This window comes from Chiloscyllium plagiosum, unplaced genomic scaffold (genome assembly GCF_037043375.1).
Source record: "Chiloscyllium plagiosum isolate Xiang-an unplaced genomic scaffold, Cpla_swu_hap1 HiC_scaffold_34, whole genome shotgun sequence".
In the NCBI taxonomy this organism is placed as follows: Eukaryota; Metazoa; Chordata; class Chondrichthyes; order Orectolobiformes; family Hemiscylliidae; genus Chiloscyllium; species Chiloscyllium plagiosum.
This window is the reverse complement of record NW_028270172.1, coordinates 30,694,795-30,711,832: the sequence shown is the minus strand read 5'-3', so window position 1 is coordinate 30,711,832 and position 17,038 is coordinate 30,694,795. Positions and strand designations below refer to the sequence as shown.

General features: G+C 40.8%; 1 protein-coding gene across 7 annotated transcripts in view; it reads left to right on the top strand.

The window, feature by feature from the left end:
• LOC122564410 (catenin delta-2-like) overlaps positions 1 to 17,038 on the top strand; it is a 1,213,649-nt gene that overhangs the window by 104,568 nt on the left and 1,092,043 nt on the right. The gene's annotated exons all lie outside the window — the stretch shown is intronic.

Below are 17,038 nucleotides of genomic sequence, written 5' to 3'. Positions count from 1 at the left end.
ATTATCAAGGTTAGGACATGTTAATTGGTTCTGGCAAGTCTGGAAGTGACCCTACATTCATGCTGATAGCAGTTCCTGAATGCCAATTGGGACCTCAAGAGGAGTCAATCAATCTACCAGAGCAGAACTACAATTAAAGTTTGATTTGACTGTGTTTTCAGAGGGAGGGTTCTGAACTGTTGCTGAGACCGCAGGAAGATTTGAAAGCTTACTGCCTAATCTGTTACATCAGCTTCCTGAAGCCCAAAGTGTGGAAAACTATGTTTAGTGCATTGCTGCCTTTGTCTGGGTGAACTGAAAAGGTGAACTTGATCATCGTTTTAGTAAAAAGCAGCCAAAGAGTTTGCATTTATACTGGTGAAAAAGTCCAATTTGAGAGCCATTTAAGTAATCTGGCCAGTTTTAATGTTATTCTTCTATTTGTTCTTTAACTGATTGTTTGTTTGTTTGTCTTTTATGTGAATGAGGACTGAAAACAAATGTTTTGGGTTTAAAGCAAAATATTAATCAGCTTACCATGTGTTTTTCAATTTTCTCTCTGATAAAATTATTGTGTATCTAATAAATAATTGTGTATCAAATAAATAATGAAGTGTTTTGTGTAAGATACAAAACTGTCTGGAAATTAAGTATTTGCAAAATTGGGATTGGTTAGGAACTATTAAAGTGACTATCTGGGGGTCTTTCACAGTTGAAGTTTACTGTGTTTCGAATACAGAGTAGAAAGGTTGATTTGGTGTGGCTGTCTGTCTCAGTGTGGTAACAAGCTAAGAAGGAAGTGCTGTGGGATCAGTGTTAGATCACTTACATGAGAGAAAATATTTGAGAATGTAAGGGAAACTATGATTACAGAAGAATTCAGAATTTTCATTCTTGTAAATTTTACAACTTATTTATTTGAATCTCAAGTATTCAAGATTTCGAAACAGCTAATCTACAGACACCAAAGGTATTGCTCCGAGATAATTACAAGTGGAGAATCTTTTGTGTTGAAATCTCCTAGAGTAATAGAAAATTGGTGGCTAATAGAGGATAGTAGTTTTAAAGAACAGACAAAAAGTATGTAAAAGTAATTAAGGAGAAATGCTGGAACCAGAAATAGGGGTAAAGAAATGAGACTGAACATACCAAAGCAAATTGCCAAAAATTAAATAGGAAACTGATTATAATAATAGGAAAATGTAAGGATCCTTCAGAAAAGGAGACAGCAGGAAATGAACTGGGTACCAAACCTATAGTGGTGATGCAAAGAGAAAATGTTTCCTTAGAATGTACAGTGAAGGGAAAGATAGTCACAAAAATTACGTGCAGAGATTTTAAGGAACAGCATTCGGCGGCACCTTCTGAAGATATGATATCAAGAGGTGGTGGAGGTGATGCCTTGTATTTTGAATCAAGGAGCAGTCTCTTGTGCAGTTGCAGTGTCCCTACCTTGGAGTCAGAAGGCATCGGTTCAAGTCCCACCTCCTCCAGAGATGTGTCAAAACATCCCTGAGCAGGTAGATTAGAAAATATCATAAAAATGTTGAAAGACACTGGAGTAAGTCAGTCACTAGTGCTGGCTGATGGAATTTGTTTCCCAGAGGGGATTAATGAAAGAGAAAATATTAATTGGATGTTTACATAGAGGTTCCAAACCAACCTTATTATACAGAGTGGAATTAAGGAGGGACTTAGTGCGTGGAGAAGTTGTAGTGGGAATAATAAGACAAATTGCTAGAGAGGGAGGTGACTTTATTTTGGGGAAATAATCTGATGAGTTCAAAAGTATTGGCTGCAGCAAGAGAGTTCGAACCACCATTGGAAGTATAAGATACTGAAATGTTACAAGTAAAATCCTGTTTGTTTTTTTCTGTGGGTGGTAACTAGAACAAAGGCTGAATTGGAAGAAAGTAACTTATTGGAAGAGAATACTTTGGATTTTAATAAGCTATCTATAACACCTGTGGACACTGGTCTTGACTTATGCAATGGGGAGATTTTGGAGGTGAATGAGAGAAATGAACTGAAGTGCTCTGCTCCCATAATTAATTAGGTGAGTGTTATTGATTCTAATATCAGAGACTTCATTAATAATGTCAATGATAAGTCTGAGAACGATGTGTTTCTACATCAGGAAGATTCAAAGGCACCTTGTGAAACCAGACAACCAATTGTGGCAAAGGCTACTGGAAAGCGAGGGTGTGCAGACCTGGAGCAGCTTGTAGAACAGTGCTTTGAACAAGGTGAAAAGCTATCTCCAACCGATACAGCATATTTTGCAGTTTCACAAGTTCTAGTTGGAAGTGAATCTCAAACATGCATGATCTCGACTACATCTGATTCTTCCAGCACATTGGAGTCTGATAACATCATCACTAGTGAAATGGTTCCTGAAAATGTTGCAATTGTAAAAGGAAAGACTGAATTCAAAGATGCGATAATAGTTGGCTACTGTTCAAACGTGTTCTGTGGAAGGGTCAATGGCGAAACATTAACTCTGATTTCTCTCCACAGAATGCTGTCAGCCATGCTGAGCTTTTCCAGTAATTTCTGTTTTTGATTCAATCAGAAGTAACTGATACGGTCAAAGATGCAGAAACAAAACTTGTTAACTGTGCCAACTGTGTAAAAGCATTCAAACTGGCTGTTGGTTGAAGCAGTGTTGGTGTTGGAGCTGGTTTACTGCAAAATGCTAAATGGGAATTGAATCAACTGTCAGTTATTTTTCAAAGAAACTGAACACAGCAACAGAGATTTTCAACCATGGAAAGTTCCATACGGTCTTGTGTTAGCTCCATGTAATTTTGAAGTATATGTTAGTAGCAACACTGGAGAAATTATTTATATGAACTATGTTGTTAGAAAGTTTTCAGGACTAAAAAAAAAAGAGAATTCCTGCTGGAATTTAACCAACCCTAAAATTGTTTCTAAACTCACGTGTGGGAAAGGAGAATGCCATTGCAGACACTTTGTCGAGACTGTGTCTAGCTGAGTCCATGCCATATGTAAAAATAAACATTACACCTACCACTCATTGTATATTTATTGTTAACATATTATTACAGTTAGTGTGACCAGATTAGTGGTCATTTTGATCTGCCATGAAAATGGCTTTTACAGATACATTTTTATTCTTTGGAGTGGTGAGATGAAACTGTTGGAGTTATATATATATTTAATATTGTTTCCTGTAAGATTAGGTTCTATGAATTGATAAAATGAAATACACATTCATAAAATATGAAACATGTGGGTGTGTCTGTGTGTTTGGAGTTAACTATTAGCTTTTATAAAATAAAATACTCATAATTCCAAGTGAGAAGTTCAGAGAGAACTATCCAGAGTCCCCGAGAGAAGTGCCCTCGGACTCTGTCTTTTGTTTTTAGTTTGTGGTGAGAGGCCAATTGAGAGAGAAGGATATTCAAAGTTTGGGAGAAGATTTGTAGCTCGGGTCCTCGTTGTTGTGGTTCTGTTCGCTGAGCAGGGAATTTGTGTTGCAGATGTTTCGTCCCCTGTCTAGGTGACATCCTCAGTGCTTGGGAGCCTCCTCTGAAGCGCTTCTGTGATGTTTCCTCCGGGGTTTGTAGTGGTTTGAATCTGCCGCTTCCGGTTGTCAGTTCCAGCTGTCTGTTGCAGTGGCCGGTATATTGGGTCCAGGTCGATGTGCTTATTGATTGAATCTGTGGATGAGTGCCATGCCTCTAGGAATTCCCTGGCTGTTCTCTGTTTGGCTTGTCCTATAATAGTAGTGTTGTCCCAGTCGAATTCTAGGAAGAAGAACACCTATACAATGTATTCGCCAAAAACGGATACCCGCGCAATATCATCAACAGATGCCTAAGGGAAAGTCAACAGAACAAGGACATGCCGCACCCAAAGGACTAGCCACACTACCATACATCAGGAGCATTTCCGAACTGACAGCCAGACTACTGCGACCACTAGGACTCATAACAGCACACAAACCAACAGCCACTCTCAGACAACAACTCACCAGGACAAAGGACCCGATACCCAGCATGAGCAAAACCAATGTAGTGTACAAAATCCCATGCAAGGACTGCACAAAACACTACATAGGACAAATAGGAAGACAGCTGACGATCTGCATCCATGAACACCAACTAGCCACGAAACGACACGACCAGCTATCCTTAGTAGCCGCACACGCAGATGACAAGCAACATGAATTCAAGTGGGACAACACTACTATCATAGGACAAGCCAAACAGAGAACAGCCAGGGAATTCCTAGAGGCATGGCACTCACCCACAGATTCAATCAATAAGCACATCGACCTGGACCCAATATACCGGCCACTGCAATGGACAGCTGGAACTGACAACCGGAAGCGGCAGATTCAAACCACTACAAACCCCGGAGGAAACATCACAGAAGCGCTTCACAGGAGGCTCCCAAGCACTGAGGATGTCACCTAGACAGGGGACGAAACGTCTGCAACACAAATTCCCAGCTCGGCGAACAGAGCCACAACAGAGAAGGATATATCAAGCTCCAAATGCTGAGAAATCTTTTGATGGAGTAACATGTGCTAAGCAACATTGCCAACAAAAGAGTTTATTGACATTACCATAGATGACATTACAATGACATTATATAGTCATTAGATATCTGGGAATGTCTGGGAAACTGTTGGCGTGAAGGAAGTAAAATTATGTTTCTGAAGTTTTTACAAAATGAGAAGAAATTGAAGCTGTGTCAGAGATAGTGTGGCACGAGAAGGAAGCTGAACCAGGACCATAATAATTAAGCAACATTTCTGTACAATTCCAGTATATGAGTTGAAAGTTTAATTACTTCAAGCCTATCAAAGTAGAGAAAAGATAATCTCTCACTTGGAAATGAGCTGGACTGGGTCTTGTAGGAACGCAGCACTAAATGTTCTTAGAATTGTAAAAACACTAGTAAGCTGCAGCAGGATATACTAATTTTGATACAAAGTTGTTGTTTCTGTTCAATATGGAAAGTCTGCTTATTTCTACTTTGTGTTTGAATCTGTGTTATATGGGAATAGTGAATTTTGTTATTTATCTTCACTTCTGTTGTTCATAACATTTTTGTTTTATTGTTAGAACAAATATGGCAATATTTTATGGTTATATTTTAGTAAAAAAAACACTTCAGTAATAAGAAATATTGTGATTCATCTAGCCAAGTTCCTGTCAAGGATCTGACTTGTACAAACATCAACTGAGCATTACCATACAACAATTGAGGCTGTTATGTCATACTTTAATTAGCATATCAAGCTTCTGTCCTGACACAATTTATTTGTTCGTCATGGTGAAGATTGAGATAACTCCACAGAGGCCAGTATCCAGTCACCAAGTTGCCCTTTATTTACACAAGGAGAGTCCTTGACACTGATCCAAGTGCCTCGGAGCTAGCTGAGTGAGCAGACTGTCTGACACTCTTGTTCTTAGCTATCAGCTGAGACTCCCTGATTGGGGCTGTTAATCTGGTGCAATCAGGGAGCTCATTCTGTAAGGTCCACCTGGCTGATCTTGTTATAATCACTACAAAGGTGACCAAACTAATCATCATAAATATTTAGCACGATTGCAGTGGGTACATTGGTGACTATCAAGGCATATCTACTCCCACTGATCTGGAAAGTTCTGCTGCATAGCATACACAATGCCAAAACAATTGAGTTTGGAAGAGTTGCTGGCTTAGGATGCCTCCTTGTGATTTGTCTCCACAACTGATATGATCTAGCATTGGAGAAAGACTGTGTTGTTTTTACTTGGTTATGCCAAGTGTGGCCACGCTGGGAGAAACTCACCCAGGGCTTAATCACCCACCTTATTCACAGGTGAAGCCTACATAGTGTACTTGTGGCACTTGCTTCAACAACCACAAAGCTGCACCCCAAGCTTTGGTAAGTGACTGTCCAGCACGCTTGGTCACATGAATAGCCTCACTCAGTTGTGCCTGTCTCAGGAACATAGATGTTTGGCATGCCAGCTCAGATGGGCATCTGCATCTGGTATTCTATCGATGCTTCTCGTGACAACTGAAGTGAAAGTGGTTATGCTCTTCATCGTGACATCAGTATAAAGCTGAAGCCTTGTATGATAAGAGTTGAGGAGACAGGACTGTCCTTCTACAGACTTTTTGTTAGGCAGAATTAATGCTCTGTATTCTCAGACTGATATTTGAAGGCTGCCAAAGTTGTTCCTTGACAAATCTTGCATCTGTCTCAGCACCAATGTAGACAGCTCAAAAGAGCACGCTGCCGAGGTGAGTAAATTTATACTCTGGTTATGAACGGAAATTTTTAGCTTGAGATGGTGCTGTCCTGAAACTGGTACATTAGTTTCTTTGCGTTCTTCAGAAAGCTAAAGTTGTCACATGCTTTGGAGAAGATTCTATGTTGTATTGTGTGTGTAGCTCTGAACCAGCAGCTAGCTCACAGCAAATGTGAAATGAGAAGGTATTTCCCAGCAGACCTTGACTTTGTCTGGAGTCATCTCAGATTGAGTAGCTTCCCGTTCAAATGATATCTGATTTTGGTGCCAGGATCATCATCATCATGGAAGCAATCGGAGAGTGTAGCAGGGAAATATGTGGAAGAGGATCAGTATTAGCTCACAGCCATGTTTAACTCTATTAGTAACTGGAGCAAAATCAGTTGGCTCACTATCCAAGACATGTGTGAGAACATCTTCTCAGAACTATTGAACCACATTTCTCAGGACACTTGAATTTTTCTATTTTCTTTCCAAATACATTCATGGCCAGTTGTGTCAACAACCTTGACCAGGTGATTTAAAGATCCATGTTCTGTCCTTGCCATTTTTGCCAAGAGTTATCTAATTATAAACACTGTTAGTGGTCCTGTGATTTTTTTCTTGATTCTAATAGATGGTGTGCCAACTTTGAGGATTCAGTAAGTGAACCCATATGTCTAATCTTACAACTATGGCTGTAATATGGCTATTTGATCTAAACTTATGGTGACTGGGTCACCCTTGAGGAATTGATTTTTATGGCTTGCTGATGGCTCTTGTTTCATTTTAAGCAGATTAGTTTGAGATACACCTGTTAGTTAAATGGCACAATTTATATTTTCTAATCTTTGCTCTTTTTGTTATTGATTTCTTGAGTGTACATTCAGGTATTACTAAGGTCACCAGAGAAGTTCAATGGAGTGAAGCTTGGGAATTTCAGTTCTATTGTCACTAGCAGAACCAGAATGTAGTTGCCAGGCCAAAAAATCATTTATTCTCTGTTAATTGTGTTTTTTTTTAACTTGTATGTTGGTTGAATGACATTAGAAATGACAGAGATGTACATAATACTTGTATTACCCAAGTATTACACTGGACCCTCACGAAAGTTCTATTTTGTGGTAGGTGCCTCAACTTCACAAAAAGATTTACAAATCCAATAGGGTTTTCTCTCGTGCATCCCAATGATTACGAGTGGATCCTAATGGCGTCATAAAAATATCCTGATTGTTTACATCCCAGCATGTTGAAGGACGCAGCTACAAAGATAGTCAATGCATTGGTGATTATCTTCTGAAATTCTGTAGATTCTGGAATGAAAGATTTGGAAGGTAGTAAAATTCAGTATTTTAGAAAGGTGTAAGAGAGAAAACTGGGAATCACAGAGCTGTTTGCCTTGTATCAATAGTAGGGAAAATGCTAGAATTTTTTTTAAATGGTTGGATAAATAAAGACCTGGTTAATAATGATATGTTTGGGCATAGTCAGCTTGGATTTTAAAATGGAGATTCCTGTTTGCTGAACTTGAAGTACTTGAAGGTGTTACTAACAAAACTGATAAAGGAGAGCTGATGGACGTGTATGATTTTCACAAGGTTTTTGATACAGTTTCCCCATAGGAAACTGGCTAGAAAAATTAAAACTCGCAGGATAGGAGGTAATGCACTGACAAGGATTTATGATTCAAGATTAGTGTGGTGCTGGAAAAGCACAGCAGGTTAGGCAGCATCCGAGGAGCAGGAAAATCAACATTTCGGGCAAAAGCCCTTCATCAGGAATCGTGGAAAATGTGAGGTTATCCACTTTATTGGAGAAAGCAGATGAGTATTTCTTCAATGGTTAGAGGTTAGAAACTCTAGAATGTATTTAGGGATCTCAGTGTCCTTGTCAATAAGTCACTGAAAACTAACACATAGATGCAGAAATCTTTTTGAAAAGCTAATGGAATATTGCAAGAGAAATCAAGTACATGAGTAGTGAATCTTGCTTCAGTTACATAGGAGCTTGGTTAGACTGCCCTGGAGTAGTGTTTGCAGTTTTGGTCTCCTTCTCTCCGGCAAGGTATTGTTGCCATTGAGGGAGTTCAGTGAAGGATCCCTAGCCTTATTCCTATGAAGAGAGATTGGGCAAGATGCATCTGTATTCTTCTGAGGTGATTTCATTGAAACTTAAAAAACACTGAGATTGATAAACAAGTTAGATATTTCATCTAGTTGGGGAGTCTAGAATTAAGAGATGCCACTTAGGTCCAAGATGAGGAGAATTACTTTTTACTCAGAGGGTTGTGAACCGATGCAATTCTCTAATGGGGGCAGTGGCAACTCAGTCACTGATTGTGTTTTGGGTAGAGATTGATAGATTTCTGATCATTAGTGAAGTACTGGGTAATGGTGGAAGTGAAGTGTTTGATTGACAATAATCATGTCCCATTTTGAATGTGTTCAATTTATCAATAAACACTTCATTGACCATGATACGGAGGCATATTGCATTAACTACAATATCTCGCATCTTGGCAATGTTTTCCTTAAGATTCAGGTTCAGTTTCTTTAATAGGTCAGTCATTCTAAAAAACTTATTAGTTTAGAATCATAGATTCCCACAGGGTAGAAGCAGGCCATTCGGCCCAGCAAGTCCATACCAGCCCTCTGATGAGCATCCCACCCACCCTTCCCACTCTGTCTCTGCAACCCTGCATTTCCCATCGCCAATCCACCTAACCTGGGACCACTCCCACCCCCACCCCAACTCTATCTTTGTACTTCCCATGGCTAATCCACCTAGCCTACATGTCCCTGGACACTATGGGGAATTTAGCATGGCCAATCCACCTAACCTGCACACCTTTGGACTGTGGGAGGAAATCAGAGAACATGGTGGAAACCCATGCAGACACGGGGAAAATGTGCAAACTCCACACAGACAGTCGCCTAAGAATGGAATTGAACCCAGAGTCCCTGGTGCTGTGATGTGGGGCAGCAGTGTTAACCACTGTGCTGCTGGTATCTTGACAATATCATTTCTTCTATTGTGCCTCCGATTGTGTCCAGTTATCTCATCAAGGTATATGAACCTTGTTCCAGAATTTGTCTACTTCCTTCAATTTGTACGACTAGGATTTCTGATTATCACTATTAATTTAATTGTCCCTACATTAATTGTAATCCATGTTCCGCACTCCTAGTTATCACTTTGTTTAACGCTTTTTTTCCTGAAGTGCCTCTTCTGTCTCTGCAGACAGCACTGTGTCATGTGGATATTGCAAATTGTTGATGTTCAGCCCACAAATGTTGCAACCCAGTAGGTCTTCTATGTTCCTGAAGATAGCCCTCAATTTACTGATTGAACAGTTTTAGGGACATAACACCTTGCTGGAACACTTACTGGGAAGCTGCCTGACACACTACAATCAATTCTCATCCCTGCTGGTCTAATCCCAATATATTCTAAATTATCCTTCTGCTCCATTTTGTTCAATTCCCATTTTTTTAAGCACATTATTTTCTGATGGTAGTCTCTAAAAAAATGCCCTTTGCTGTCCTTCCTTATTTCTGACAGTGTTCCAAAGCAAGCAAGCATTCTGCCGTAACTTTTGATGAACTTCATGCTTCAAGCCAAACATTGGCATAGCCCAAGGATCTTTCCTTTTCAAAGGTTCTTTTTGTGTAAAGCTTTTGTCCAGGGCAACTCTTTTGATTTTCATGGTCTCCTTACTGTCAAGTCAAGAGTATGGTCGAATGCATTTGCATTAAATAACCAAAATGATCCCAGTATTCCAACATTTTAGCTTTTCATGCAGTTGTATATGATGCAGCATGTAGTTCACACCAGCAGCACAATATGGCTTTGTTGGATTAGGTACTTCATAGGCAGGGAAGCTACAGTAAAGGGGAAAGGAGCCATCACCAATTAGTTAAGGTTAGTATCTGAACAGTGTCTTTTATCACTTCAAGGATGAGGTGATTGAATTTCCACCATTTATAGCAGTTAGTATTAATGTTATTATAGGTTCTGTCTGTCCCATGCTTGTAGCTCCTTTAACAATGGGGAATTTGTGTGTTGGACTATTACCTGACTGGTTCAGTAAGATTATCTTTGTTCATGCTGTATTTTTCATTTTAACACTTTATTCACCGAAATAACAAGACTAAGTAATCACTACATCATGTTACACATATCCTGCACTCAATGTTGATGCATTAGTATTATTGTAGTAAATAATAAAAATCTTTAATATGACATCTCAAGGTGCTTCATAATAGTGTTACAGTGCAAAATTTAGCAACAAAGCACATTAGGAAATATTATGGCAGATATCAGTCAGAAAGAGATTTAGACACATAAACCTGTCTATTTTTAGAGAAGTAATTCTAACTTCAGGCAGCTATAGGTACAACTAACTGGAACAGTTCAATGTTCAGGATTCCAAAATTGGGTGAGCACAAATATCACAGACAGTTGGGGTCTGGAGGATACAGGTATTACAGATATCAGGTCGTTGACAGAGTATTTTTAAAAAGGCTTGCTTGACCAGCAGTTAATATCTGTTCTTAAATGCCCTTGGGCAGTATCTGGGTCTGGAATCCCATGAAGACTGGAACAGGTAAGGATGGCAGGCATTAATGAACTTTTAAACAACAATTGACAGTGGAGGCTAGTTTTTTATATTCAATCTCCAACTTTTTAAATTTCAACAATTGCCATAATGTGTTTCAAACCCATATCCCCACAACGTTATCTGGTTTCCTTTATTACTAATACAGCAACATCACCAGGAAGCTACAACCTCCTCATTGAAGACCTGGAGAAGAATTTTAGCTTAAAAAATGGCTTCAACTTCATGGCTCTAAACAAGTATTTTGGGGCTAACTCAATAGCACCCAAAAAGTGGCATTTCATTCCAGAAAAATGATTCTTGTGCATCAACAGATTGGGAAACCGAAACCACATTAACTCTCGAGACTGGAAAATTGCACATGTCACTCTGCTTTTTAAGAAGGTGAAAGAAGAAAACAAGCGAATTACAGACCAGTTAGCCTAACATCTGTGCTGGGGAAATTGTTGGAGTCTATAGTCAAGGATAGGATAATGGAATACCTTGAAAATTTTCAGCTGATCAGGGAGAGCCAGTGTGGATTCATGCCAGGGAAGCTCGTGCCTGATAAAACCACATGGAATTTTTTGAATAAGGTAGTGGATGGGGAATGTCCAAGGATGTTGTCTAAATTGACTTCCAGAAGGCATTTGAAGAAGTCCTTGGGCAGCACGGTGGCTCAGTGGTTAGCACTGCTGCCTCACAGCACCAGAGTCCCAGGTTCGATTCCAGCCTCAGGTGAATGTCTGTGTGGAGTTTGCACATTCTCCCCGTGCCTGTGTGGGTTTCCTCCAGGTGCTCCGGTTTCCTCCCACAGTCCAAAGATGTGCAGGTCAGGTGAATTGGCCATGCTAAATTGCCCATAGTGTTGGGTGCATTAGTCAGAGGGAAATGGGTCTGGGTGGGTTACTCTTTGGAGGGTCGGTGTGGACTGGTTGGGCCGAAGGACCTGTTTCCACATTGTAGAGAATCTAATCCAAGTCCCACATAAAAGGCTGTTAACTAAGGGAGAAGCCCATGGAATTGAGGGCAAATTATTGACATGACGAGGAAAACATTTGAGTAGCTAGTTTTGAGAAGGAATGTAGCTCAGGTTGAGGTTCTAGCTGTAGGTTGCTCACTGAGCTGGAAGGTTCATTTTCAGGTGTTTTGTCACCATACAAGGTAACATCATCAGTGAGCCTCCAGTGAAGCTCTGCAGTTTCACCAGAGGCTCTCTGAGGTTACCTAGTATGGTGGTGAAACGTCTGAAAATGAACCTTCCAGCTCAGCGAGCAAACCTACATCCAGACATTTGAGTGGAAGGGGATGGAAAGTAGGGATAATGGATCGGTACTCAAATTGGCAAGGTGTGACCAGTGGTGTCCCACAGTGATCTGTGTAAGTCTCAATTAATCATTTTATTTGTTAATGACTTGGATAATGGCATAGAAAGTCATATCCAAATTTGCTGATGACACATATAGGTGATATTGAAAACAATGTACGTAATAGTCTGTCAATGTCCCTTTGTAATTTTATGCTAAGTGAATGGGCAGATGAAGTTCAATGTGAGCAAGTGTGAGGTTATCCATTTTGGAGTGAAAAAGAGATGGATCAGGATACTTCCTAGTTGTTATGAAGTTAAATACAGTGGGCATCCAAAGAGGCTCGTGGTTCAATGTCAAAAATTAAAATAATCAAGAAAGCAAATGGAATGTTGGCCTTTATGTCTAGAGGACTGGAGTACAAGGAGGCAGAGGTTATACTGCAGTTATATAAAACTCTGGTTAGGCCCCAGTTGAAATACAGTGAGCAAATCTGTGGGAAAAATATTAGATATAGGGTAAGTACAATGTAAATTTACAAGAATGGTACCTGAACTTCAGGGACTAAGTTATTAGGCGAGATGAGACAAATTTAGCCTGTTTCCTGTAAAAAAAAATTAGAAAGTTTGAAGTCCTCAACGTTTTAACAATAAAAAACAGTAAATAAAGATAAACGGTTTCCACTGATTGGAGGTTCTAGAAGTTGTGGTGGTGGGGAGGCGGAGCAGGAAGCGTACACTGAAAATAAGGGTCAGAGTGTTAAGGAGAGATGTTAAAATGTACTTCTACACAGAAGAGGGGGTAGATGTCTGCCCCTGTCTTCCACAAATGGCAATGGATGCTATATCAGTTGTTAATATTAAATCTGTGAGAGACTATTTTTTGTCCAGCAAAGGTTTTGAGGGATATGGGTCATAGGCAGGTATATGGTGTTAGACCATATTAGTCATGAACTTGTAGAATAGTGGAACAGGCTTGAGGGGTTTATTTCAGATGTATCTTTATGCTGATTAATATAATGTAAATAGAGCTGTATAGCATGGAAACAGACCCTTTGGTTCAACCTGTCCATGCAGACCAGATATCCCAACCCAATCTCGTCCCACCTGCCAGCACCTGGCCCATATCCCTCCAAACCCTTCCTATTCATATACCCATCCAAATGCCTCTTAAATGATGCAGTTGTACCAGCCTCCACCACATCCTCTGGCAGCTCATTCCATACACGTACCACCCTCTGTGTGAAAAAGTTGCCCCTCAGGTCTCTTTCATATATTTCTCCTCTCACCCTAAACCTATGCCCTCTAGTTCTGGACTCCCCAACCCCAGGGAAAAGACTTTGCCAATTTACCCTATCCATGCCCCTCATAATTTTATAAACCTCTATCAGGTCACACCTCAGCCTCCGACGCTCCATGGAAAACAGCCCCAGCCTGTTCAGCCTCTCCCTATAGCTCAAATCCTCCAACCCTAGCAACATCCTTGTAAATCTTTTCTGAACCCTTTCAAGTTTCACAACATCTTTCCGATAGGAAGGAGACCAAAATTTCACCCAATATTCCGACAGTGGCCTAACCAATGTCCTGTACAGCTGCAACATGACCTCCCAACTCCTGTACTCAATACTCTGACCAATAAAAGAAAGCATACCATATGCCTTCTTCACTATCCTATCTACCTGCAACTCCACTTTCAAGGAGCTAAGAACCTGCACTCCAAGGTCTTTTTGTTCAGCAACACTCCCTAGGACCTTACCATTAAGTGTATAAGCCCTGCTAAGATTTGCTTTTCTAAAATGCAGCACCTCGACCAATGTTCAGTCAACACAACTGTACTGCTGATGTCTGGATGCATCATCAGGAGCTCAAGTGAACTAGGCTGCACCTCTTGTGGCTTGGAACAGGTGCTGATAGTCATCAGGAAATGTTTCTAACTGTCTGTGCACAGACTCTTGTGCATTATCTCTTTGGGGTAGAAGTGACCTGTACAAGAAGGATGGATTGCACCTAAATTGGAAGGGGACTAATATACTGGCAGGGAAATTTGCGAAAACTGTTTGGGAGGATTTAAACTTGTAAGGTGGGGGGGGGGGGGGTTAGGTGACACCCAGGGAGATAGTGAGGAAAGAGATTGATCTGAGATGGGTACAGCTGAGAACAAAAGTGAGTCAGTCAGGGCAGGCGGGGACAAGGTAGGACTAATAAATTAAACTGGATTTATTTCAATGCAAGGGGCCGAACAGGGAAGGCAGATGAACTCAGGGCATGGTGAGGAACATGGGACTGGGATATCATAGCAATTATGGAAACATGGCTCAGGGATGGGCAGGACTGGCAGCTGAATGTTGCAGGATACAAATGCTACAGGAAGGATAGAATGAGAGGCAAAAGAGGAGGGGGAGTGGCATTTTTGGTAAGGGATAGCATTACAGCTGTGCTAAGGGAGGATATTCCTGGAAATACATCCAGGGAAGTTATTTGGGTGGAACTGAGAAATAAGAAAGGGATGATCATCTTATTGGGATTGTATTATGGAACCCCCAATAGTCAGAGGGAAATTGAGAAACAAACTTGTAAGGAGATTTCAGCTATCTGTAAGAATAATAGGGTGGTTATGGTAGGGGATTTTAACTTTCCAAACATCAACTGGGACTGCCATAGTGTTAAAGGTTTAGATGGAGAGGAATTTCTTAAGTGTGTACAAGACAATTTTCTGATTCAGTATGTGGATGTACCTACTAGAGAAGGTGCAAAACTTGACTTACTCTTGGGAAATAAGGCAGGGCAGGTGACTGAGGTGTCACTGGGGGAGCACTTTGGGGCCAGTGACCATAATTCTATTCGTTTTAAAATAGTGATGGAAAAGGATAGACCAGATCTAAAAGTTGAAGTTCTAAATTGGAGAAAGGCCAATTTTGACGGTATTAGGCAAGAACTTTCAAAAGCTGATTGGAGGCAGATGTTCGCAGGTAAAGGGACAGCTGGAAAATGGGAAGCCTTCAGAAATGAGATAACAAGAATCCAAAGAAAGTATATTCCTGTCAGGGTGAAAGGGAAGGCTGGTAACTATAGGGAATACTGGATGACTAAAGAAATTGAGGGTTTGGTTAAGAAAAAGAAGGAAGCATTTGTCAGGTATAGACAGGATAGATCGAGTGAATCCTTAGAAGAGTATAAAGAAAGTAGGAGTATACTTAGGAGGGAAATCAGGAGGGTAAAACGGGGACATGAGATAGCTTTGGCAAATAGAATTAAGAAGAATCCAAAGGGGTTTTACAAATATATTAAGGACAAAAGGGTAACTAGGGAGAGAATAGGGCCCCTCAAAGATCAACAAGGCGGCCTTTGTGTGGAGCCACAGAAAATGGGGGATATACTAAATGAATATTTTGCATTAGTATTTACTGTGGAAAAGGATATGGAAGATATGGTCTATAGGAAAATAGATGGTGACATCTTGCAAAATGTCCAGATAACAGAGGAGGAAATGCTGGATGTCTTGAAATGATTAAAGGTGGATAAATCCCCAGGACCTGATCAGGTGTACCCGAGAACTCTGTGGGAAGCTAGAGAAGTGATTTTTTGGGCCTCTTGCTGAGATATTTGTATCATCAATAGTCACAGGTGAGGTGCCGGAAGACTGGAGGTTGGCAAACGTGGTGCCACTGTTTAAGAAGGGCGGTAAAGACAAGCCAGGGAACTATAGACCAGTGAGCCTGACCTCGATGGTGGGCAAGTTGTTGGAGGGAATCCTGAAGGACAAGATGTACATGGATTTGGAAAAGCAAGGACTGATTTGGGGTAGTCAGCATGGCTTTGTGCATGGGAAATCATGTCTCACAAACTTGATTGAGTTTTTTGAAGAAGTAACAAAGAAGATTGATGAGGGCAGAGCAGTAGATGTGATCTATATGGACTTCAGTAAAGCGTTCGACAAGGTTCCCCATGGGAGACTGATCAGCAAGGTTAGATCTCACGGAGTTCAGGGAGAACTAGCCATTTGGATACAGAACTGGCTCAAAGGTAGAAGACAGAGGGTGATGGTGGAGGGTTGTTTTTCAGACTGGAGGCCTGTGACCAGTGGAATGCCACAAGGATTGGTGCTGGGCTCTCTACTTTTTGTCATTTACATAAATGATTTGGATGCGAGGATAAGAGGTACAGTTAGTAAGTTTACAGATGACACCAAAATTGGAGGTGTAGTGGACAGCGAAGAGGGTTACCTCAGATTACAACAGGATCTTGACCAGATGGGCTAATGGGCTGAGAAGTGGCAGATGGAGTTGCATTTTGGGAAAGACAATTTTGGCAGGATTTATACACTTAATGGTAAGGTCCTAGGGAGTGTTGCTGAATAAAGAGACCTTGGAGTGCAGGTTCATAGCTCCTTGAAAAGTAGAGTCGCAGGTAGATAGGATAGTGAAGAAGACGTTTGGTATGCTTTCCTTTATTGGTCAGAGTATTGAGTACAGGAGTTGGGAGGTCATGTTGTGGCTGTACAGGACATTGTTTAGGCCACTGTCGGAATATTGGGTGAAATTCTGGTCTCCTTCCTATCGGAAAGATGTTGTGAAACTTGAAAGGGTTCAGAAAAGATTTACAAGGATGTTGCCAGGGTTGGAAGATCTGAGCTACAGGGAGAGGCTGAACAGGCTGGGGCTGTTTTCCCTGGAGCGTCGGAGGCTGAGGGGTGACCTTATAGAGGTTTACAACATTATGAGGGGCAAGGATAGGATAAATAGGCAAAGTCTTTTCCCTGGGGTCGGGGAGTCCACAAGTAGAGGGCATAGGTTTAGGGTGAGAGGGGAAAGATATAAAAGAGACCTAAGGGGCAACCTTTTCACGCAGAGGGTGGTACGTGTATGGATAGAGCTGCCAGAGGATGTGGTGGAGGCTGGTACA